At 36.6% G+C, this 24,738-nt stretch overlaps 15 pseudogenes; all 15 read left to right on the top strand.

Moving 5' to 3' along the window:
• The first annotated feature begins 3,841 nt into the window (after positions 1-3,841).
• Positions 3,842-3,960, top strand: LOC149670753 (5S ribosomal RNA; annotated as a pseudogene).
• A 582-nt stretch (positions 3,961-4,542) lies between these two features.
• Positions 4,543-4,661, top strand: LOC149670752 (5S ribosomal RNA; annotated as a pseudogene).
• A 362-nt stretch (positions 4,662-5,023) lies between these two features.
• Positions 5,024-5,142, top strand: LOC149670751 (5S ribosomal RNA; annotated as a pseudogene).
• Positions 5,143-5,278: 136 nt separating this feature from the next.
• Positions 5,279-5,381, top strand: LOC149670750 (5S ribosomal RNA; annotated as a pseudogene).
• Positions 5,382-5,503: 122 nt separating this feature from the next.
• Positions 5,504-5,622, top strand: LOC149670749 (5S ribosomal RNA; annotated as a pseudogene).
• A 137-nt stretch (positions 5,623-5,759) lies between these two features.
• LOC149670748 (5S ribosomal RNA) lies at positions 5,760-5,862 on the top strand (annotated as a pseudogene).
• A 122-nt stretch (positions 5,863-5,984) lies between these two features.
• Positions 5,985-6,103, top strand: LOC149670747 (5S ribosomal RNA; annotated as a pseudogene).
• A 358-nt stretch (positions 6,104-6,461) lies between these two features.
• Positions 6,462-6,580, top strand: LOC149670746 (5S ribosomal RNA; annotated as a pseudogene).
• Positions 6,581-6,939: 359 nt separating this feature from the next.
• Positions 6,940-7,042, top strand: LOC149670745 (5S ribosomal RNA; annotated as a pseudogene).
• A 122-nt stretch (positions 7,043-7,164) lies between these two features.
• On the top strand, positions 7,165-7,283 carry LOC149670744 (5S ribosomal RNA; annotated as a pseudogene).
• Positions 7,284-7,420: 137 nt separating this feature from the next.
• LOC149670743 (5S ribosomal RNA) lies at positions 7,421-7,523 on the top strand (annotated as a pseudogene).
• A 122-nt stretch (positions 7,524-7,645) lies between these two features.
• LOC149670742 (5S ribosomal RNA) lies at positions 7,646-7,764 on the top strand (annotated as a pseudogene).
• A 358-nt stretch (positions 7,765-8,122) lies between these two features.
• On the top strand, positions 8,123-8,241 carry LOC149670741 (5S ribosomal RNA; annotated as a pseudogene).
• Positions 8,242-8,600: 359 nt separating this feature from the next.
• Positions 8,601-8,719, top strand: LOC149670740 (5S ribosomal RNA; annotated as a pseudogene).
• Positions 8,720-8,856: 137 nt separating this feature from the next.
• Positions 8,857-8,959, top strand: LOC149670739 (5S ribosomal RNA; annotated as a pseudogene).
• The last annotated feature ends 15,779 nt before the right edge of the window (positions 8,960-24,738 follow it).

Here is a 24,738-nt window from a genome sequence, read left to right as displayed (position 1 = left end):
CACCTTTAATGAGTATTTTATAGGTAAATAAGCTGAATTCGGTCAAAAATTTGTCCAGAAAAAAATTCATTAAAAAGTGTACCGAAAAAATCGCATGTTTTTTTTCTTCAAGATACAAAATCCGTGACAACGATTTCTTATTGCAAATTGAATTTTAACAGTTTTTTGGATGAATATCGTTATATTTGCTTGAATTAAAGCAAAAAGTACAAAAATAATGGTTTCAGTGGTTATATTTTAAAATAGTGAAAAAATTCTCAAAATGTGCTTCTCTGGCCGAGAAACGTCGATTTTGAAAATGTTATTAAAAATAAAGTTACATTTTTATTTATTGATCAATCGATATGAAATCACCTTTAATGAGTATTTTATAGGTAAATAAGCTGAATTCGGTCAAAAATCTGTCCAGAAAAAAATGCATTCAAAAGTGTACCGAAAAAATCGCTTGTTTTTTTCTTCAAGATACAAAATCCGTGACAACGATTTCTTATTGGAAATTGAATTTTAACAGTTTTTTGGATGAATATCGTTATATTTGCTTGAATTAAAGCAAAAAGTACAAAAAAATGGTTTCAGTGGTTATTTTTGAAAATAGTGAAAAAATTCTCAAAATGTGCTTCTCTGGCCGAGAAACGTCGATTTTGAAAATGTTATTAAAAATAAAGGTACATTTTTATTTATTGATCAATCGATATGAAATCACCTTTAATGAGTATTTTATAGGTAAATAAGCTGAATTCGGTCCAAAATTTGTCCAGAAAAAAATTCATTAAAAAGTGTACCGAAAAAATCGCATGTATTTCTTCTTCAAGATACAAAATCCGTGGAAACGATTTCTTATTGGAAATTGAATTTTAACAGTTTTTTGGATGAATATCGTTATATTTGATTGAATTAAAGCAAAAAATACAAAAATAATGGTTTCAATGGTTATATTTTAAAATAGTGAAAAAATTCTCAAAATGTTTTTCTCCGGCCGAGAAACGTCGATTTTGAAAATGTTATTAAAAATCGAGGTTCATTTTTATTTATTGATCAATCGAGATGAAATCACTTTTAATGAGTATTTTATAGGTAAATAAGCTGAATTCGGTCAAAAATTTGTCCAGAAAAAAATGCATTCAAAAGTGTACCGAAAAAATCGCATGTTTTTTTTTTCAAGATACAAAATCCGTGACAACGATTTCTTATCGGAAATTGAATTTTAACAGTTTTTTGGATGAATATCGTTATATTTGCTTGAATTAAAGCAAAAAGTACAAAAAAAATGGTTTCAGTGGTTATATTTGAAAATAGTGAAAAAATTCTCAAAATGTGCTTCACTGGCCGAGAAACGTCGATTTTGAAAATGTTATTAAAAATCAAGGTTCAATTTTATTTATTGATCAATCGAGATGAAATCACTTTTAATGAGTATTTTATAGGTAAATAAGCTGAATTCGGTCAAAAATTTGTCCAGAAAAAAATGCATTCAAAAGTGTACCGAAAAAATCGCTAGTTTTTTTCTTCAAGATACAAAATCCGTGACAACGATTTCTTATTGGAAATTGAATTTTAACAGTTTTTTGGATGAATATCATTATATTTGATTGAATTAAAGCAAAAAATACAAAAATAATGGTTTCAATGGTTATATTTTAAAATAGTGAAAAAATTCTCAAAATGTGCTTCTCTGGCCGAGAAACGTCGATTTTGAAAATGTTATTAAAAATAAAGGTACATTTTTATTTATTGATCAATCGATATGAAATCACCTTTAATGAGTATTTTATAGGTAAATAAGCTGAATTCGGTCCAAAATTTGTCCAGAAAAAAATTCATTAAAAAGTGTACCGAAAAAATCGCATGTATTTCTTCTTCAAGATACAAAATCCGTGGAAACGATTTCTTATTGGAAATTGAATTTTAACAGTTTTTTGGATGAATATCGTTATATTTGCTTGAATTAAAGCAAAAAGTACAAAAAAAATGGTTTCAGTGGTTATATTTGAAAATAGTGAAAAAATTCTCAAAATGTGCTTCACTGGCCGAGAAACGTCGATTTTGAAAATGTTATTAAAAATCAAGGTTCAATTTTATTTATTGATCAATCGAGATGAAATCACTTTTAATGAGTATTTTATAGGTAATAAAGCTGAATTCGGTCCAAAATTTGTCCAGAAAAAAATGCATTCAAAAGTGTACCGAAAAAATCGCTAGTTTTTTTCTTCAAGATACAAAATCCGTGACAACGATTTCTTATTGGAAATTGAATTTTAACAGTTTTTTGGATGAATATCGTTATATTTGATTGAATTAAAGCAAAAAATACAAAAATAATGGTTTCAATGGTTATATTTTAAAATAGTGAAAAAATTCTCAAAATGTTTTTCTCCGGCCGAGAAACGTCGATTTTGAAAATGTTATTAAAAATCGAGGTTCATTTTTATTTATTGATCAATCGAGATGAAATCACTTTTAATGAGTATTTTATAGGTAAATAAGCTGAATTCGGTCAAAAATTTGTCCAGAAAAAAATTCATTAAAAAGTGTACCGAAAAAATCGCATGTTTTTTTTCTTCAAGATACAAAATCCGTGACAACGATTTCTTATTGCAAATTGAATTTTAACAGTTTTTTGGATGAATATCGTTATATTTGCTTGAATTAAAGCAAAAAGTACAAAAATAATGGTTTCAGTGGTTATATTTTAAATTAGTGAAAAAATTCTCAAAATGTGCTTCTCTGGCCGAGAAACGTCGATTTTGAAAATGTTATTAAAAATAAAGTTACATTTTTATTTATTGATCAATCGATATGAAATCACCTTTAATGAGTATTTTATAGGTAAATAAGCTGAATTCGGTCAAAAATTTGTCCAGAAAAAAATGCATTCAAAAGTGTACCGAAAAAATCGCTTGTTTTTTTCTTCAAGATACAAAATCCGTGACAACGATTTCTTATTGGAAATTGAATTTTAACAGTTTTTTGGATGAATATCGTTATATTTGCTTGAATTAAAGCAAAAAGTACAAATAATGGTTTCAGTGGTTATATTTGAAAATAGTGAAAAAATTCTCAAAATGTGCTTCTCTGGCCGAGAAACGTCGATTTTGAAAATGTTATTAAAAATCGAGGTTCATTTTTATTTATTGATCAATCGAGATGAAATCACTTTTGATGAGTATTTTATAGATAATTTAGCTGAATTCGGTCAAAAATTTGTCCAGAAAAAAATTCCTTAAAAAGTGTACCGAAAAAATCGCATGTTTTTTTTCTTCAAGATACAAAATCCGTGACAACGATTTCTTATTGGAAATTGAATTTAAACAGTTTTTTGGATGAATATCGTTATATTTGCTTGAATTAAAGCAAAAACTACAAAAATAGTGGTTTCAGTGTTTATATTTTAAAATAGTGAAAAAATTCTCAAAATGTGCTTTTCTGGCCGAGAAACGTCGATTTTGAAAATGTTATTAAAAATAAAGGTACATTTTTATTTATTGATCAATCGATATGAAATCACCTTTAATGAGTATTTTATAGGTAAATAAGCTGAATTCGGTCAAAAATTTGTCCAGAAAAAAATGCATTCAAAAGTGTACCGAAAAAATCGCTTGTTTTTTTCTTCAAGATACAAAATCCGTGACAACGATTTCTTATTGGAAATTGAATTTTAACAGTTTTTTGGATGAATATCGTTATATTTGCTGCGTGCCGTTGGCTTTTTCACTTTTTTTCCTCTTTTAAATTTTAATAGATATGAAAAAAGCAAACATGTTTTCATTTTGTTATTGTTTTAAAATGATGAAGGTTAATTTGTCTCACTTAATTTAAATTCGAATTATTAACTAGCACTCTCGGCAACGACCATATCACGCTGAATACACCGGTTCTCGTCCGTTCAGCGAAGTTAAGCAGCGTCGAGCGCAGTCAGTACTTGGGAGGGAGACCACTTAGGAACACTGCGTGCCGTTGGCTTTTTCACTTTTTTTTCCTCTTTTAAATTTTAATAGATATGAAAAAAGCAAACATGTTTTTTTTGATATTGTTTTAAAAAGATGAAGGTTAATTTGTCTCACTTAATTTAAATTCGAATTATTAACTAGCACTCTCGGCAACGGCCATATCACGCTGAAAACACCGGTTCAAGTCCGATCAACGAAGTTAAGCAGCGTCGAGCGCATACAGTACTTGGGTATACTGCGTGCCGATGGCTTTTTCACTTTTGTTTCCTCTTTCAAATTCCACCAGATATGAAAAAAGCAAACATATCTTCTTTTTGTTATTGTTTTATAAAGATGAAAGTTAATTAAATTCAAATTATTAACTAGCACTCTCGGCAACGGCCATATCACGCTGAATACACCGATTCTCGTCCGATCGCCGACGTTAGCAGCGTCGAGCGCAGTCAGTACTTGGGAATACTGCGTGCCGTTTGCTTTTTCACTTTTGTTTCCTCTTTCAAATTCCACCAGATATGAAAAAAGCAAACATATCTTTTTTGTTATTGTTTTATAATGATGAAAGTTAATTAAATTCAAATTATTAACTAGCATTTTCGGCAACGGCCATATCACGCTGAATACACCGGTTCTCGTCCGATAACCGTAGTTAAGCAGCGTCGAGCGCAGTCATTACTTGGGAGGGAGACCACTTAGGAACACTGCGTGCCGTTGGCTTTTTCACTTTTTTTTCCTCTTTTAAATTTTAATAGATATGTAAAAAGCAAACAGGTTTTCTTTTTGTTATTGTTCAAAAATGATGAAGGTTAATTTGTCTCACTTAATTTAAATTCGAATTATTAACTAGCACTCTCGGCAACGGCCATATCACGCTGAAAACACCGGTTCACGTCCGATCACCGAAGTTAAGCAGCGTCGGGCGCATACAGTACTTGGGAATACTGCGTTCCGTTTGTTTTTTCACTTTTGTTTCCTCTTTTAAATTCCACCAGATATGAAAAAAGCAAACATATCTTCTTTTTGTTATTGTTTTTTAAAAATGAAGGTTAATTAAATTCAAATTATTAACTAGCACTCTCGGCAACGGCCATATCACGCTGAATACACCGGTTCTCGTCCGATAACCGAAGTTAAGCCGCGTCGAGCGCAGTCAGTACTTGGGAGGGCGACCACTTAGGAACACTGCGTGCCGTTAGCTTTTTCACTTTTTTTCCTCTTTTAAATTCCAAAAGATATGAAAAAAGCAAACATATTTTCTTTTTGTTATTGTTTTAAAATGATGAAGGTTAATTTGTCTCACTTAATTTATATTCGAATTATTAACTAGCACTCTCGGCAACGGCCATATCACGCTGAAAACACCGGTTCACGTCCGATCACCGAAGTTAAGCAGCGTCGAGCGCATACAGTACTTGGGTATACTGCGTGCCGTTGGCTTTTTCACTTTTGTTTCCTCCTTTATATTCCACCAGATATGAAAAAAGCAAACATATCTTCTTTTTGTTATTGTTTTATAAAGATGAAGGTTAATTAAATTCAAATTATTAACTAGCACTCTCGGCAACGGCCATATCACGCTGAATACACCGGTTCTCGTCCGATAACCGAAGTTAAGCAGCGTCGAGCGCAGTCAGTACTTGGGAGGGCGACCACTTAGGAACACTGCGTGCCGTTGGCTTTTTCACTTTTTTTTCCTCTTTTAAATTTTAATAGATATGAAAAAAGCAAACATGTTTTCTTTTTGTTATTGTTTTAAAATGATGAAGGTTAATTTGTCTCACTTAATTTAAATTCGAATTATTAACTAGCACTCTCGGCAACGGCCATATCACGCTGAAAACACCGGTTCACTTCCGATCACCGAAGTTAAGCAGCGTCGAGCGCATACAGTACTTGGGAATACTGCGTGCCGTTTGCTTTTTCACTTTTGTTTCCTCTTTCAAATTCCACCAGATATGAAAAAAGCAAGCATATCTTCTTTTTGTTATTGTTTTATAAAGATGAAAGTTAATTAAATTCAAATTATTAACTAGCACTCTCGGCAACGGCCATATCACGCTGAAAACACCGATACTCGTCCGATAACCGAAGTTAAGCAGCGTCGAGCGCAGTCATTACTTGGGAGGGAGACCACTTAGGAACACTGCGTGCCGTTGGCTTTTTCACTTTTTTTCCTCTTTTAAATTTTAATAGATATGTAAAAAGCAAACAGGTTTTCTTTTTGTTATTGTTTTAAAATGATGAAGGTTAATTTGTCTCACTTAATTTAAATTCGAATTATTAACTAGCACTCTCGGCAACGGCCATATAACGCTGAAAACACTGGTTTACGTCCGATCACCGAAGTTAAGCAGCGTCGAGCGCATACAGTATTTGGGAATACTGCGTGCCGTTTGTTTTTTCACTTTTGTTTCCTCTTTCAAATTCCACCAGATATGAAAAAAGCAAACATATCTTTTTGTTATTGTTTTATAAAGATGAAAGTTAATTAAATTCAAATTATTAACTAGCACTCTCGGCAACGGCCATATCACGCTGAATACACCGGTTCTCGTCCGATAACCGAAGTTAATCGGCGTCGAGCGCAGTCACTACTTGGGAGAGAGACCACTTAGGAACACTGCGTGCCGTTGGCTTTTTCACTTTTTTTTCCTCTTTTAAATTTTAATAGATATGAAAAAAGCAAACATGTTTTCTTTTTGTTATTGTTTTAAAATGATGAAGGTTAATTTGTCTCACTTAATTTAAATTCGAATTATTAACTAGCACTCTCGGCAACGGCCATATCACGCTGAAAACACCGGTTCACGTCCGATCACCGAAGTTAAGCAGCGTCGAGCGCATACAGTACCTGGGAATACTGCGTGCCGTTTGTTTTTTCACTTTTGTTTCCTCTTTCAAATTCCACCAGATATGAAAAAAGCAAACATATCTTTTTGTTATTGTTTTATAAAGATGAAAGTTAATTAAATTCAAATTATTAACTAGCACTCTCGGCAACGGCCATATCACGCTGAAAACACCGGTTCACGTCCGATCACCGAAGTTAAGCAGCGTCGAGCGCATACAGTACTTGGGTATACTGCGTGCCGTTGGCTTTTTCACTTTTGTTTCCTCCTTTAAATTCCACCAGATATGAAAAAAGCAAACATATCTTCTTTTTGTTATTGTTTTATAAAGATGAAGGTTAATTAAATTCAAATTATTAACTAGCACTCTCGGCAACGGCCATATCACGCTGAATACACCGGTTCTCGTCCGATAACCGAAGTTAAGCAGCGTCGAGCGCAGTCAGTACTTGGGAGGGCGACCACTTAGGAACACTGCGTGCCGTTGGCTTTTTCACTTTTTTTTCCTCTTTTAAATTTTAATAGATATGAAAAAAGCAAACATGTTTTCTTTTTGTTATTGTTTTAAAATGATGAAGGTTAATTTGTCTCACTTAATTTAAATTCGAATTATTAACTAGCACTCTCGGCAACGGCCATATCACGCTGAAAACACCGGTTCACGTCCGATCACCGAAGTTAAGCAGCGTCGAGCGCATACAGTACTTGGGAATACTGCGTGCCGTTTGCTTTTTCACTTTTGTTTCCTCTTTCAAATTCCACCAGATATGAAAAAAGCAAGCATATCTTCTTTTTGTTATTGTTTTATAAAGATGAAAGTTAATTAAATTCAAATTATTAACTAGCACTCTCGGCAACGGCCATATCACGCTGAAAACACCGATACTCGTCCGATAACCGAAGTTAAGCAGCGTCGAGCGCAGTCATTACTTGGGAGGGAGACCACTTAGGAACACTGCGTGCCGTTGGCTTTTTCACTTTTTTTCCTCTTTTAAATTTTAATAGATATGTAAAAAGCAAACAGGTTTTCTTTTTGTTATTGTTTTAAAATGATGAAGGTTAATTTGTCTCACTTAATTTAAATTCGAATTATTAACTAGCACTCTCGGCAACGGCCATATAACGCTGAAAACACTGGTTTACGTCCGATCACCGAAGTTAAGCAGCGTCGAGCGCATACAGTATTTGGGAATACTGCGTGCCGTTTGTTTTTTCACTTTTGTTTCCTCTTTCAAATTCCACCAGATATGAAAAAAGCAAACATATCTTTTTGTTATTGTTTTATAAAGATGAAAGTTAATTAAATTCAAATTATTAACTAGCACTCTCGGCAACGGCCATATCACGCTGAATACACCGGTTCTCGTCCGATAACCGAAGTTAATCGGCGTCGAGCGCAGTCACTACTTGGGAGAGAGACCACTTAGGAACACTGCGTGCCGTTGGCTTTTTCACTTTTTTTTCCTCTTTTAAATTTTAATAGATATGAAAAAAGCAAACATGTTTTCTTTTTGTTATTGTTTTAAAATGATGAAGGTTAATTTGTCTCACTTAATTTAAATTCGAATTATTAACTAGCACTCTCGGCAACGGCCATATCACGCTGAAAACACCGGTTCACGTCCGATCACCGAAGTTAAGCAGCGTCGAGCGCATACAGTACTTGGGAATACTGCGTGCCGTTTGTTTTTTCACTTTTGTTTCCTCTTTCAAATTCCACCAGATATGAAAAAAGCAAACATATCTTTTTGTTATTGTTTTATAAAGATGAAAGTTAATTAAATTCAAATTATTAACTAGCACTCTCGGCAACGGCCATATCACGCTGAATACACCGGTTCTCGTCCGATAACCGAAGTTAAGCGGCGTCGAGCGCAGTCACTACTTGGGAGCGAGACCACTTAGGAACACTGCGTGCCGTTGGCTTTTTCACTTTTTTTTCCTCTTTTAAATTTTAATAGATATGAAAAAAGCAAACATGTTTTCTTTTTGTTATTGTTTTAAAATGATGAAGGTTAATTTGTCTCACTTAATTTAAATTCGAATTATAAACTAGCACTCTCGGCAACGGCCATATCACGCTGAAAACACCGGTTCACGTCCGATCACCGAAGTTAAGCAGCGTCGAGCGCATACATTACTTGGGAATACTGCGTGCCGTTGGCTTTTTCACTTTTGTTTCCTCCTTTAAATTCCACCAGATATGGAAAAAGCAAACATATCTTCTTTTTGTTATTGTTTTATTAAGCAATACGTGAACAAACAAACCCCTCCATAGAAAATGCATTAGACTTTATGTATGTTATAGTCCAATTTGTCCCCCATCTAATCATACTAAAAACATTGAGGTACGACAAACAGGGGCCGAGTAATTAAGCTAAACGTAAACAAACAACCCGTCCATAGCAAATGCATTACACTATACTTTGCAGGCCCATAACTCTGTGTCTACTAGAGATCCGGGGATGTTCTTAAGATATGTAATAGTCCAAATTGTCCCCCATCTAACCATACTAAAAACATTGAGCTAGGACAAACAGGGTCCGAGATATTAAGCAAAATGTTCGTCAACTTTGGTATCGTCTCACTTATTTTTATTATGTTACTTAGGATTTTTGCACTAAACTTTGGAGGCTCATAACTCTTGTTCTACAAGAGATACTGGGATCTCCTTTGGATATGTTATAGTACTCTTTGCTCCCCATACAAGGATACTTTAAACTTGAGGCTACCTCAATATCGTCGTCAACTTATTTTTGTCTCACTTATTGTTAGAAGGTTACTTTTGATTTTTGAAAATAAACTTTGGAGGCTTGTAACTCTGTTTCTACTGGAGATACGGGGATGTCCTTTGAGTATGTTATAGACCAATTTGTCCCTCATCTAGCCATACTAAGAATTAGGGCTACGACAAACAGTAGTCGAGTAATTAAGCTAATCGTAAACGAACAAACCCCTCCATAGGAAATACATTAGACTAAATTCTGGAGGCTCGTAACTCTGGTTCTACCAGAGATACGGGGATGTAAATAATGTGACCTTGACACAAATGTTCGGATAATTATAAAGGTCTTTGCATGTTCCAAGCAAAAAAAAAACTTCGCGGTTTCGAACCTGTGGCCTTCCGGGAGTGAGGCGGATGCGATAACAGCTACACTAAAGATATGTTATTATTTTTAATCGAAAGAACAGGGTCAAGTAATTAAGCAATACGTGAACAAACAAACCCCTCCATAGAAAATGCATTAGACTATACTTTGCAGGCTCGTAACTCTGTTTCTACTGGAGATTTGGGGATGTCCTTTGAGTATGTTATAGTCCAATTTGTCCCCCATCAAACCATACTAAAAACATTGAGGTACGACAAACAGGGGCCGAGTAATTAAGCTAAACGTAAACAAACAACCCGTCCATAGGAAATGCATTAGACTATATTTTGCAGGCCCATAACTCTGTGTCTACTAGAGATACGGGGATGTCCTTAGGAAATGTTATAGTCCAAATTGTCCCCCATCTAACCATACTAAAAACATTGAGCTACGACAAACAGGGGCCGAGATATTAAGCAAAATGTTCGTCAACTTTGGTATCGTCTCACTTATTTTTATTATGTTACTTATGATTTTTGCACTAAACTTAGGAGGCTCATAACTCTTGTTCTACAAGAGATACTGGGATCTCCTTTGGATATGTTATAGTAATCTTTGCTCCCCATACAAGGATACTTTAAACTTGAGGCCACCGCAATATCGTCGTCAACTTTCTTTTTGTCTCACTTATTGTTAGAAGGTTACTTTTGATTTTTGAAAATAAACTTTGCAGGCTCGTAACTCTGTTTCTACTGGAGATACGGGGATGTCCTTTGAGTATGTTATAGACCAATTTGTCCCCCATCTAGCCATACTAAGAATTAGGGCTACTACAAACAGTAGTCGAGTAATTAAGCTAATCGTAAACAAACAAACCCCTCCATAGGAAATACATTAGACTAAATTCTGGAGGCTCGTAACTCTGGTTCTACCAGAGATACGGGGATGTAAATAATGTGACCTTGACACAAATGTTCGGATAATTATAAAGGTCTTTGCATGTTCCAAGCAAAAAAAAAACTTCGCGGTTTCGAACTTGTGGCCTTCCGGGAGTGAGGCGGATGCGATAACCGCTACACTAAAGATATGTTATTATTTTAAATCGAAAGAACAGGGTCAAGTAATTAAGCAATACGTGAACCAACAAACCCCTCCATAGAAAATGCATTAGACTATACTTTGCAGGCTCGCAACTCTGTTTCTACTGGAGATTCGGGGATGTCCTTTGAGTATGTTATAGTCCAAATTGTCCCCCATCTAACCATACTAAAAACATTGAGCTACGACAAACAGGGGCCGAGATATTTAGCAAAATGTTCGTCAACTTTGGTATCGTCTCACTTATTTTTATTATGTTACTTATGATTTTTGCACTAAACTTTGGAGGCTCATAACTCTTGTTCTACAAGAGATACTGGGATCTCCTTTGGATATGTTATAGTACTCTTTGCTCCCCATACAAGGATACTTTAAACTTGAGGCTACCTCAAATTCGTCGTCAACTTATTTTTTGTCTCACTTATTGTTAGAAGGGTACTTTTGATTTTTGAAAATAAACTTTGCAGGCTCGTAACTCTGACACATATGTTCGGATAATTATAAAAAAAACTTCGCGGTTTCGAACCTGTGGCCTTCCGGGAGTGAGGCGGATGCGATAACCGCTACACTAAAGATATGTTATTATTTTTAATCGAAAGAACAGGGTCAAGTAATTAAGCAATACGTGAACAAACAAACCCCTCCATAGGAAATGCATTAGACTATATTTTGCAGGCCCATAACTCTGTGTCTACTAGAGATACGGGGATGTACTTAGGAAATGTTATAGTCCAAATTGTTCCCCATCTAACCATACTAAAAACATTGAGCTACGACAAACAGGGGCCGAGATATTAAGCAAAATGTTCGTCAACTTTGGTATCGTCTCACTTATTTTTATTATGTTACTTATGATTTTTGCACTAAACTTTGGAGGCTCATAACTCTTGTTCTACAAGAGATACTGGGATCTCCTTTGGATATGTTATAGTACTCTTTGCTCCCCATACAAGGATACTTTAAACTTGAGGCTACCGCAATATCGTCGTCAACTTACTTTTTGTCTCACTTATTGTTAGAAGGTTACTTTTGATTTTAGAAAATAAACTTTGCAGGCTCGTAACTCTGTTTCTACTGGAGATACGGGGATGTTTTTTGAGTATGTTATAGACCAATTTGTCCCCCATCTAGCCATACTAAGAATTAGGGCTACGACAAACAGTAGTCGAGTAATTAAGCTAATCGTAAACAAACAAACCCCTCCATAGGAAATATATTAGACTAAATTCTGGAGGCTCGTAACTCTGGTTCTACCAGAGATACGGGGATGTAAATAATATGACCTTGACACATATGTTCGGATAATTATAAAAAAAACTTCGCGGTTTCGAACCTGTGGCCTTCCGGGAGTGAGGCGGATGCGATAACAGCTACACTAAAGATATGTTATTATTTTTAATCGAAAGAACAGGGTCAAGTAATTAAGCAATACGTGAACAAACAAACCCCTCCATAGAAAATGCATTAGACTATACTTTGCAGGCTCGTAACTCTGTTTCTACTGGAGATTTGGGGATGTCCTTTGAGTATGTTATAGTCCAATTTGTCCCCCATCTAACCATACTAAAAACATTGAGGTACGACAAACAGGGGCCGAGTAATTAAGCTAAACGTAAACAAACAACCCGTCCATAGGAAATGCATTAGACTATATTTTGCAGGCCCATAACTCTGTGTCTACTAGAGATACGGGGATGTCCTTAGGAAATGTTATAGTCCAAATTGTCCCCCATCTAACCATACTAAAAACATTGAGCTACGACAAACAGGGGCCGAGATATTAAGCAAAATGTTCGTCAACTTTGGTATCGTCTCACTTATTTTTATTATGTTACTTATGATTTTTGCACTAAACTTAGGAGGCTCATAACTCTTGTTCTACAAGAGATACTGGGATCTCCTTTGGATATGTTATAGTAATCTTTGCTCCCCATACAAGGATACTTTAAACTTGAGGCCACCGCAATATCGTCGTCAACTTTCTTTTTGTCTCACTTATTGTTAGAAGGTTACTTTTGATTTTTGAAAATAAACTTTGCAGGCTCGTAACTCTGTTTCTACTGGAGATACGGGGATGTCCTTTGAGTATGTTATAGACCAATTTGTCCCCCATCTAGCCATACTAAGAATTAGGGCTACTACAAACAGTAGTCGAGTAATTAAGCTAATCGTAAACAAACAAACCCCTCCATAGGAAATACATTAGACTAAATTCTGGAGGCTCGTAACTCTGGTTCTACCAGAGATACGGGGATGTAAATAATGTGACCTTGACACAAATGTTCGGATAATTATAAAGGTCTTTGCATGTTCCAAGCAAAAAAAAAACTTCGCGGTTTCGAACTTGTGGCCTTCCGGGAGTGAGGCGGATGCGATAACCGCTACACTAAAGATATGTTATTATTTTAAATCGAAAGAACAGGGTCAAGTAATTAAGCAATACGTGAACAAACAAACCCCTCCATAGAAAATGCATTAGACTATACTTTGCAGGCTCGCAACTCTGTTTCTACTGGAGATTCGGGGATGTCCTTTGAGTATGTTATAGTCCAAATTGTCCCCCATCTAACCATACTAAAAACATTGAGCTACGACAAACAGGGGCCGAGATATTAAGCAAAATGTTCGTCAACTTTGGTATCGTCTCACTTATTTTTATTGTTACTTATGATTTTTGCACTAAACTTTGGAGGCTCATAACTCTTGTTCTACAAGAGATACTGGGATTTCCTTTGGATATGTTATAGTACTCTTTGCTCCCCATACAAGGATGATTTAAACTTGAGGCTACCTCAAATTCGTCGTCAACTTATTTTTTGTCTCACTTATTGTTAGAAGGTTACTTTTGATTTTTGAAAATAAACTTTGCAGGCTCGTAACTCTGACACATATGTTCGGATAATTATAAAAAAAACTTCGCGGCTTCGAACCTGTGGCCTTCCGGGAGTGAGGCGGATGCGATAACCGCTACACTAAAGATATGTTATTATTTTTAATCGAAAGAACAGGGTCAAGTAATTAAGCAATACGTGAACAAACAAACCCCTCCATAGGAAATGCATTAGACTATACTTTGCAGGCCCATTACTCTGTGTCTACTAGAGATACGGGGATGTCCTTAGGATATGTTATAGTCCAAATTGTCCCCCATCTAACCATACTAAAAACATTGAGCTACGACAAACAGGGGCCGAGATATTAAGCAAAATGTTCGTCAACTTTGGTATCGTCTCACTTATTTTTATTATGTTACTTATGATTTTTGCACTAAACTTTGGAGGCTCATAACTCTTGTTCTACAAGAGATACTGGGATCTCCTTTGGATATGTTATAGTACTCTTTGCTCCCCATACAAGGATACTTTAAACTTGAGGCTACCTCAAATTCGTCGTCAACTTATTTTTTGTCTCACTTATTGTTAGAAGGGTACTTTTGATTTTTGAAAATAAACTTTGCAGGCTCGTAACTCTGACACATATGTTCGGATAATTATAAAAAAACTTCGCGGTTTCGAACCTGTGGCCTTCCGGGAGTGAGGCGGATGCGATAACCGCTACACTAAAGATATGTTATTATTTTTAATCGAAAGAACAGGGTCAAGTAATTAAGCAATACGTGAACAAACAAACCCCTCCATAGGAAATGCATTAGACTATATTTTGCAGGCCCATAACTCTGTGTCTACTAGAGATACGGGGATGTACTTAGGAAATGTTATAGTCCAAATTGTTCCCCATCTAACCATACTAAAAACATTGAGCTACGACAAACAGGGGCCGAGATATTAAGCAAAATGTTCGTCAACTTTGGTATCGTCTCACTTATTTTTATTATGTTACTTATGATTTTTGCACTAAACTTTGGAGGCTCATAACTCTTGTTCTACAAGAGATACTGGGATCTCCTTTGGATATGTTATAGTACTCTTTGCTCCCCATACAAGGATACTTTAAACTTGAGGCTACCGCAATATCGTCGTCAACTTACTTTTTGTCTCACTTATTGTTAGAAGGTTACCTTTGATTTTAGAAAATAAACTTTGCAGGCTCGTAACTCTGTTTCTACTGGAGATACGGGGATGTTTTTTGAGTATGTTATAGACCAATTTGTCCCCCATCTAGCCATACTAAGAATTAGGGCTACGACAAACAGTAGTCGAGTAATTAAGCTAATCGTAAACAAACAAACCCCTCCATAGGAAATATATTAGACTAAATTCTGGAGGCTCGTAACTCTGGTTCTACCAGAGATACGGGGATGTAAATAATGTGACCTTGACACATATGTTCGGATAATTATAAAAAAAACTTCGCGGTTTCGAACCTGTGGCCTTCCGGGAGTGAGGCGGATGCGATAACCGCTACACTAAAGATATGTTATTATTTTAAATCGAAAGAACAGGGTCAAGTAATTAAGCAACACGTGAACAAACAAACCCCTCCATAGAAAATGCATTAGACTATACTTTGCAGGCTCGCAACTCTGTTTCTACTGGAGATTCGGGGATGTCCTTTGAGTATGTTATAGTCCAAATTGTCCCCCATCTAACCATACTAAAAACATTGAGCTACGACAAACAGGGGCCGAGATATTAAGCAAAATGTTCGTCAACTTTGGTATCGTCTCACTTATTTTTATTGTTACTTATGATTTTTGCACTAAACTTTGGAGGCTCATAACTCTTGTTCTACAAGAGATACTGGGATCTCCTTTGGATATGTTATAGTACTCTTTGCTCCCCATACAAGGATGATTTAAACTTGAGGCTACCTCAAATTCGTCGTCAACTTATTTTTTGTCTCACTTATTGTTAGAAGGTTACTTTTGATTTTTGAAAATAAACTTTGCAGGCTCGTAACTCTGACACATATGTTCGGATAATTATAAAAAAAACTTCGCGGTTTCGAACCTGTGGCCTTCCGGGAGTGAGGCGGATGCGATAACCGCTACACTAAAGATATGTTATTATTTTTAATCGAAAGAACAGGGTCAAGTAATTAAGCAATACGTGAACAAACAAACCCCTCCATAGGAAATGCATTAGACTATACTTTGCAGGCCCATAACTCTGTGTCTACTAGAGATACGGGGATGTCCTTAGGATATGTTATAGTCCAAATTGTCCCCCATCTAACCATACTAAAAACATTGAGCTACGACAAACAGGGGCCGAGATATTAAGCAAAACGTTCGTCAACTTTGGTATCGTCTCACTTATTTTTATTATGTTACTTATGATTTTTGCACTAAACTTTGGAGGCTCATAACTCTTGTTCTACAAGAGATACTGGGATCTCCTTTGGATATGTTATAGTACTCTTTGCTCCCCATACAAGGATACTTTAAACTTGAGGCTACCTCAAATTCGTCGTCAACTTATTTTTTGTCTCACTTATTGTTAGAAGGTTACTTTTGATTTTTGAAAATAAACTTTGCAGGCTCGTAACTCTGACACATATGTTCGGATAATTATAAAAAAAACTTCGCGGTTTCGAACCTGTGGCCTTCCGGGAGTGAGGCGTATGCGATAACCGCTACACTAAAGATATGTTATTATTTTTAATCGAAAGAACAGGGTCAAGTAATTAAGCAATACGTGAACAAACAAACCCCTCCATAGGAAACGCATTAGACTATACTTTGCAGGCCCATAACTCTGTGTCTACTAGAGATACGGGGATGTCCTTAGGATATGTTATAGTGCAAATTGTCCGCCATCTAACCATACTAAAAACATTGAGCTACGACAAACAGGGGCCGAGATATTAAGCAAAATGTTCGTCAACTTTGGTATCGTCTCACTTATTTTTATTATGTTACTTATGATTTTTGCACTAAACTTTGGAGGCTCATAACTCTTGTTCTACAAGAGATACTGGGATCTCCTTTGGATATGTTGCTCCCCATACAAGGATACTTTAAACTTGAGGCTACCGCAATATCGTCGTCAACTTACTTTTTGTCTCACTTATTGTTAGAAGATTACTTTTGATTTTTGAAAATAAACTTTGCAGGCTCGTAACTCTGTTTCTACTGGAGATACGGGGATGTTTTTTGAGTATGTTATAGACCAATTTGTCCCCCATCTAGCCATACTAAGAATTAGGGCTACGACAAACAGTAGTCGAGTAATTAAGCTAATCGTAAACAAACAAACCCCTCCATAGGAAATATATTAGACTAAATTCTGGAGGCTCGTAACTCTGGTTCTACCAGAGATACGGGGATGTAAATAATGTGACCTTGACACATATGTTCGGATAATTATAAAAAAAACTTCGCGGTTTCGAACCTGTGGCCTTCCGGGAGTGAGGCGGATGCGATAACCGCTACACTAAAGATATGTTATTATTTTAAATCGAAAGAACAGGGTCAAGTAATTAAGCAACACGTGAACAAACAAACCCCTCCATAGAAAATGCATTAGACTATACTTTGCAGGCTCGCAACTCTGTTTCTACTGGAGATACGGGGATGTCCTTTGAGTATGTTTTAGTCCAATTTGTCCCCCATCTAATCATACTTTAGTATGGTTAGATGGGGGACATTGAGCTACGACAAACAGGGGCCGAGTAATTAAGCTAAACGTAAACAAACAACCCGTCCATAGGAAATACATTAGACTATATTTTGCAGGCCCATAACTCTGTGTCTACTAGAGATACGGGGATGTACTTAGGAAATGTTATAGTCCAAATTGTCCCCCATCTAACCATACTAAAAACATTGAGCTACGACAAACAGGGGCCGAGATATTAAGCAAAATGTTCGTCAACTTTGGTATCGTCTCACTTATTTTTATTATGTTACTTATGATTTTTGCACTAAACTTTGGAGGCTCATAACTCTTGTTCTACAAGAGATACTGGGATCTCCTTTGGATATGTTATAGTACTCTTTGCTCCCCATACAAGGATACTTTAAACTTGAGGCTACCGCAATATCGTCGTTAACTTACTTTTTGTCTTACTTATTGTTAGAAGGTTACTTTTGATTTTTGAAAATAAACTTTGCAGGCTCGTAACTCTGTTTCTACTGGAGATACGGGGATGTCCTTTGAGTATGTTATAGTCCAATTTGTGCCCCATCTAACCATACTAAATCATTGAGCGACGACAAACAGTAGTCGAGTAATTAAGCTAATCGTAAACAAACAAACCCCTCCATAGGAAATACATTAGACTAAATTCTGGAGGCTCGTAACTCTGGTTCTACCAGAGATACGGGGATGTAAATAATGTGACCTTGACACAAATGTTCGGATAATTATAAAAAAAAACTTCGCGGTTTCGAACCTGTGGCCTTCAGGGAGTGAGGCGGATGCGATAACCGCTACACTAAAGATATGTTATTATTTTTAATCGAAAGAACAGGGTCAAGTAATTAAGCAATACGTGAACAAACAAACCCCTCCATAGAAAATGCATTAGACTATACTTTGCAGGCTCGTAACTCTGTTTCTACTGGAGATTTGGGGATGTCCTTTGAGTATGTTATAGTCCAATTTGTCCCCCATCTAACCATACTTTAGTATGGTTAGATGGGGGACATTGAGCTACGACAAACAGGGGCCGAGTAATTAAGCTAAACGTAAACAAACAACCCGTCCATAGGAAATACATTAGACTATATTTTGCAGGCCCATAACTCTGTGTCTACTAGAGATACGGGGATGTACTTAGGAAATGTTATAGTCCAAATTGTCCCCCATCTAACCATACTAAAAACATTGAGCTACGACAAACAGGGGCCGAGATATTAAGCAAAATGTTCGTCAACTTTGGTATCGTCTCACTTATTTTTATTATGTTACTTATGATTTTTGCACTAAACTTTGGAGGCTCATAACTCTTGTTCTACAAGAGATACTGGGATCTCCTTTGGATATGTTATAGTACTCTTTGCTCCCCATACAAGGATACTTTAAACTTGAGGCTACCGCAATATCGTCGTTAACTTACTTTTTGTCTTACTTATTGTTAGAAGGTTACTTTTGATTTTTGAAAATAAACTTTGCAGGCTCGTAACTCTGTTTCTACTGGAGATACGGGGATGTCCTTTGAGTATGTTATAGTCCAATTTGTGCCCCATCTAACCATACTAAATCATTGAGCGACGACAAACAGTAGTCGAGTAATTAAGCTAATCGTAAACAAACAAACCCCTCCATAGGAAATACATTAGACTAAATTCTGGAGGCTCGTAACTCTGGTTCTACCAGAGATACGGGGATGTAAATAATGTGACCTTGACACAAATGTTCGGATAATTATAAAAAAAAACTTCGCGGTTTCGAACCTGTGGCCTTCAGGGAGTGAGGCGGATGCGATAACCGCTACACTAAAGATATGTTATTATTTTTAATCGAAAGAACAGGGTCAAGTAATTAAGCAATACGTGAACAAACAAACCCCTCCATAGAAAATGCATTAGACTATACTTTGCAGGCTCGTAACTCTGTTTCTACTGGAGATTTGGGGATGTCCTTTGAGTATGTTATAGTCCAATTTGTCCCCCATCTAACCATACTTTAGTATGGTTAGATGGGGGACATTGAGCTACGACAAACAGGGGCCGAGTAATTAAGCTAAACGTAAACAAACAACCCGTCCATAGGAAATACATTAGACTATATTTTGCAGGCCCATAACTCTGTGTCTACTAGAGATACGGGGATGTACTTAGGAAATGTTATAGTCCAAATTGTCCCCCATCTAACCATACTAAAAACATTGAGCTACGACAAACAGGGGCCGAGATATTAAGCAAAATGTTCGTCAACTTTGGTATCGTCTCACTTATTTTTATTATGTTACTTATGATTTTTGCACTAAACTTTGGAGGCTCATAACTCTTGTTCTACAAGAGATACTGGGATCTCCTTTGGATATGTTATAGTACTCTTTGCTCCCCATACAAGGATACTTTAAACTTGAGGCTACCGCAATATCGTCGTCAACTTACTTTTTGTCTCACTTATTGTTAGAAGGTTACTTTTGATTTTTGAAAATAAACTTTGCAGGCTCGTAACTCTGTTTCTACTGGAGATACGGGGATGTCCTTTGAGTATGTTATACACCAATTTGCCCCCATCTAGCCATACTAAGAATTAGGGCTACGACAAACAGTAGTCGAGTAATTAAGCTAATCGTAAACAAACAAACCCCTCCATAGGAAATACATTAGACTAAATTCTGGAGGCTCGTAACTCTGGTTCTACCAGAGATACGGGGATGAAAATAATGTGACCTTGACACAAATGTTCGGATAATTATAAAGGTCTTTGCATGTTCCAAGCAAAAAAAAAAAACTTCGCGGTTTCGAACCTGTGGCCTTCCGGGAGTGAGGCGGATGCGATAACCGCTACACTAAAGATATGTTATTATTTTAAATCGAAAGAACAGGGTCAAGAAATTAAGCAATACGTGAACAAACAAACCCCTCCATAGAAAATGCATTAGACTATACTTTGCAGGCTCGCAACTCTGTTTCTACAGGAGATACGGGGATGTCCTTTGAGTATGTTATAGTCCAATTTGTCCCCCATCTAAATATACTAGAAACTTTGGGCTACGACAAACAGGGGCCGAGTACTTAAGCAAAACGTAACGAAACAAAGCCCCTCCATAGGAAAAGCACTAGACTATACTTTGCAGGCTCGTAACTCTGTTTCTACTGGAGATACGGGGATGTCCTTTGAGTATGTTTTAGTACAATTTGTCCCCCATCTAACCATACTAAAAGCATTGAGCTACGACAAACAGGGGCCGAGATATTAAGCAAAATGTTCGTCAACTTTGGTATCGTCTCACTTATTTTTATTATGTTACTTATGATTTTTGCACTAAACTTTGGAGGCTCATAACTCTTGTTCTACAAGAGATACTGGGATCTCCTTTGGATATGTTATAGTACTCTTTGCTCCCCATACAAGGATACTTTAAACTTGAGGCTACCGCAATATCGTCGTTAACTTACTTTTTGTCTTACTTATTGTTAGAAGGTTACTTTTGATTTTTGAAAATAAACTTTGCAGGCTCGTAACTCTGTTTCTACTGGAGATTTGGGGATGTCCTTTGAGTATGTTATATTCCAATTTGTCCCCCATCTAACCATACTAAAAACATTGAGCGACGACAAACAGTAGTCGAGTAATTAAGCTAATCGTAAACAAACAAACCCCTCCATAGGAAATACATTAGACTAAATTCTGGAGGCTCGTAACTCTGGTTCTACCAGAGATACGGGGATGTAAATAATGTGACCTTGACACAAATGTTCGGATAATTATAAAAAAAAACTTCGCGGTTTCGAACCTGTGGCCTTCAGGGAGTGAGGCGGATGCGATAACCGCTACACTAAAGATATGTTATTATTTTTAATCGAAAGAACAGGGTCAAGTAATTAAGCAATACGTGAACAAACAAACCCCTCCATAGGAAATGCATTAGACTATACTTTGCAGGCCCATAACTCTGTGTCTACTAGAGATACGGGGATGTCCTTAGGATATGTTATAGTCCAAATTGTCCCCCATCTAACCATACGAAAAACATTGAGCTACGACAAACAGGGGCCGAGATATTAAGCAAAATGTTCGTCAACTTTGGTATCGTCTCACTTATTTTTATTATGTTACTTATGATTTTTGCACTAAACTTTGGAGGCTCATAACTCTTGTTCTACAAGAGATACTGGGATCTCCTTTGGATATGTTATAGTACTCTTTGCTCCCCATACAAGGATACTTTTAACATGAGGCTACCGCAATATCGTCGTCAACTTACTTTTTGTCTCACTTATTGTTAGAAGGTTACTTTTGATTTTTGAAAATAAACTTTGCAGGCTCGTAACTCTGTTTCTACATGAGATACGGGGATGTTCTTTGAGTATGTTATAGACCAATTTGTCCCCCATCTAGCCATACTAAGAATTAGGGCTACGACAAACAGTAGTCGAGTAATTAAGCTAATCATAAACAAACAAACCCCTCCATAGGAAATATATTAGACTAAATTCTGGAGGCTCGTAACTCTGGTTCTACCAGAGATACGGGGATGTAAATAATGTGACCTTGACACATATGTTCGGATAATTATAAAAAAAAACTTCGCGGTTTCGAACCTGTGGCCTTCCGGGAGTGAGGCGGATGCGATAACCGCTACACTAAAGATATGTTATTATTTTTAATCGAAAGAACAGGGTCAAGTTATTAAGCAATACGTGAACAAACAAACCCCTCCTTAGAAAATGCATTAGACTATACTTTGCAGGCTCGTAACTCTGTTTCTACTGGAGATTTGGGGATGTCCTTTGAGTATGTTATAGTCCAATTTGTCCCCCATCTAACCATACTTTAGTATGGTTAGATGGGGGACATTGAGCTACGACAAACAGGGGCCGAGTAATTAAGCTAAAAATAAACAAACAACCCGTCCATAAGAAATACATTAGACTATATTTTGCAGGCCCATAACTCTGTGTCTACTAGAGATACGGGGATGTACTTAGGAAATGTTATAGTCCAAATTGTCCCCCATCTAACCATACTAAAAACATTGAGCTACGACAAACAGGGGCCGAGATATTAAGCAAAATGTTCGTCAACTTTGGTATCGTCTCACTTATTTTTATTATGTTACTTATGATTTTTGCACTAAACTTTGGAGGCTCATAACTCTTGTTCTACAAGAGATACTGGGATCTCCTTTGGATATGTTATAGTACTCTTTGCTCCCCATACAAGGATACTTTAAACTTGAGGCTACCGCAATATCGTCGTCAACTTACTTTTTGTCTCACTTATTGTTAGAAGGTTACTTTTGATTTTTGAAAATAAACTTTGCAGGCTCGTAACTCTGTTTCTACTGGAGATACGGGGATGTCCTTTGAGTGTGTTATAGACCAATTTGCCCCCATCTAGCCATACTAAGAATTAGGGCTACGACAAACAGTAGTCAAGTAATTAAGCTAATCGTAAACAAACAAACCCCTCCATAGGAAATACATTAGACTAAATTCTGGAGGCTCGTAACTCCGGTTCTACCAGAGATACGGGGATGAAAATAATGTGACCTTGACACAAATGTTCGGATAATTATAAAGGTCTTTGCATGTTCCAAGCAAAAAAAAAAACTTCGCGGTTTCGAACCTGTGGCCTTCCGGGAGTGAGGCGGATGCGATAACCGCTACACTAAAGATATGTTATTATTTTAAATCGAAAGAACAGGGTCAAGTAATTAAGCAATACGTGAACAAACAAACCCCTCCATAGAAAATGCATTAGACTATACTTTGCAGGCTCGCAACTCTGTTTCTACAGGAGATACGGGGATGTCCTTTGAGTATGTTATAGTCCAATTTGTCCCCCATCTAACCATACTAGAAACTTTGGGCTACGACAAACAGGGGCCGAGTACTTAAGCAAAACGTAACGAAACAAAGCCCCTCCATAGGAAATGCACTAGACTATACTTTGCAGGCTCGTAACTCTGTTTCTACTGGAGATACGGGGATGTCCTTTGAGTATGTTTTAGTCCAATTTGTCCCCCATCTAACCATACTAAAAGCATTGAGCTACGACAAACAGGGGCCGAGTAATTAAGCTAAACGTAAACAAACAACCCGTCCATAGGAAATGCATTAGACTATACTTTGCAGGCCCATAACTCTGTGTCTACTAGAGATACGGGGATGTCCTTAGGATATGTTATAGTCCAAATTGTCCCCCATCTAACCATACTATGAAACTTTGGGCTACGACAAACAGGGGCCGAGATATTAAGCAAAATGTTCGTCAACTTTGGTATCGTCTCACTTATTTTTATTATGTTACTTATGATTTTTGCACTAAACTTTGGAGGCTCATAACTCTTGTTCTACAAGAGATACTGGGATCTCCTTTGGATATGTTATAGTACTCTTTGCTCCCCATACAAGGATACTTTAAACTTGAGGCTACCGCAATATCGCCGTCAACTTACTTTTTGTCTCACTTATTGTTAGAAGGTTACTTTTGATTTTTGAAAATAAACTTTGCAGGCTCGTAACTCTGTTTCTACTGGAGATACGGGGATGTCCTTTGAGTATGTTTTAGTCCAATTTGTCCCCCATCTAATCATACTAAAAACATTGAGCTACGACAAACAGGGGCCGAGTAATTAAGCTAATCGTAAACAAACAAACCCCTCCATAGGAAATACATTAGACTAAATTCTGGAGGCTCGTAACTCTGGTTCTACCAGAGATACGGGGATGTAAATAATGTGACCTTGACACAAATGTTCGTATAATTATAAAAAAACTTCGCGGTTTCGAACCTGTGGCCTTCAGGGAGTGAGGCGGATGCGATAACCGCTACACTAAAGATATGTTATTATTTTTAATCGAAAGAACAGGGTCAAGTAATTAAGCAATACGTGAACAAACAAACCCCTCCATAGGAAATGCATTAGACTATACTTTGCAGGCCCATAACTCTGTGTCTACTAGAGATACGGGGATGTCCTTAGGATATGTTATAGTCCAAATTGTCCCCCATCTAACCATACGAAAAACATTGAGCTACGACAAACAGGGGCCGAGATATTAAGCAAAATGTTCGTCAACTTTGGTATCGTCTCACTTATTTTTATTATGTTACTTATGATTTTTGCACTAAACTTTGGAGGCTCATAACTCTTGTTCTACAAGAGATACTTTGATCTCCTTTGGATATGTTATAGTACTCTTTGCTCCCCATACAAGGATACTTTTAA

This window comes from Phalangium opilio, unplaced genomic scaffold, assembly GCF_054372755.1.
Source record: "Phalangium opilio isolate 3A_F unplaced genomic scaffold, DU_Popi_V2 ptg000054l_1, whole genome shotgun sequence".
Taxonomy (NCBI): domain Eukaryota; kingdom Metazoa; phylum Arthropoda; class Arachnida; order Opiliones; family Phalangiidae; genus Phalangium; species Phalangium opilio.
This window is presented reverse-complemented; position numbering and strand designations above follow the sequence as displayed.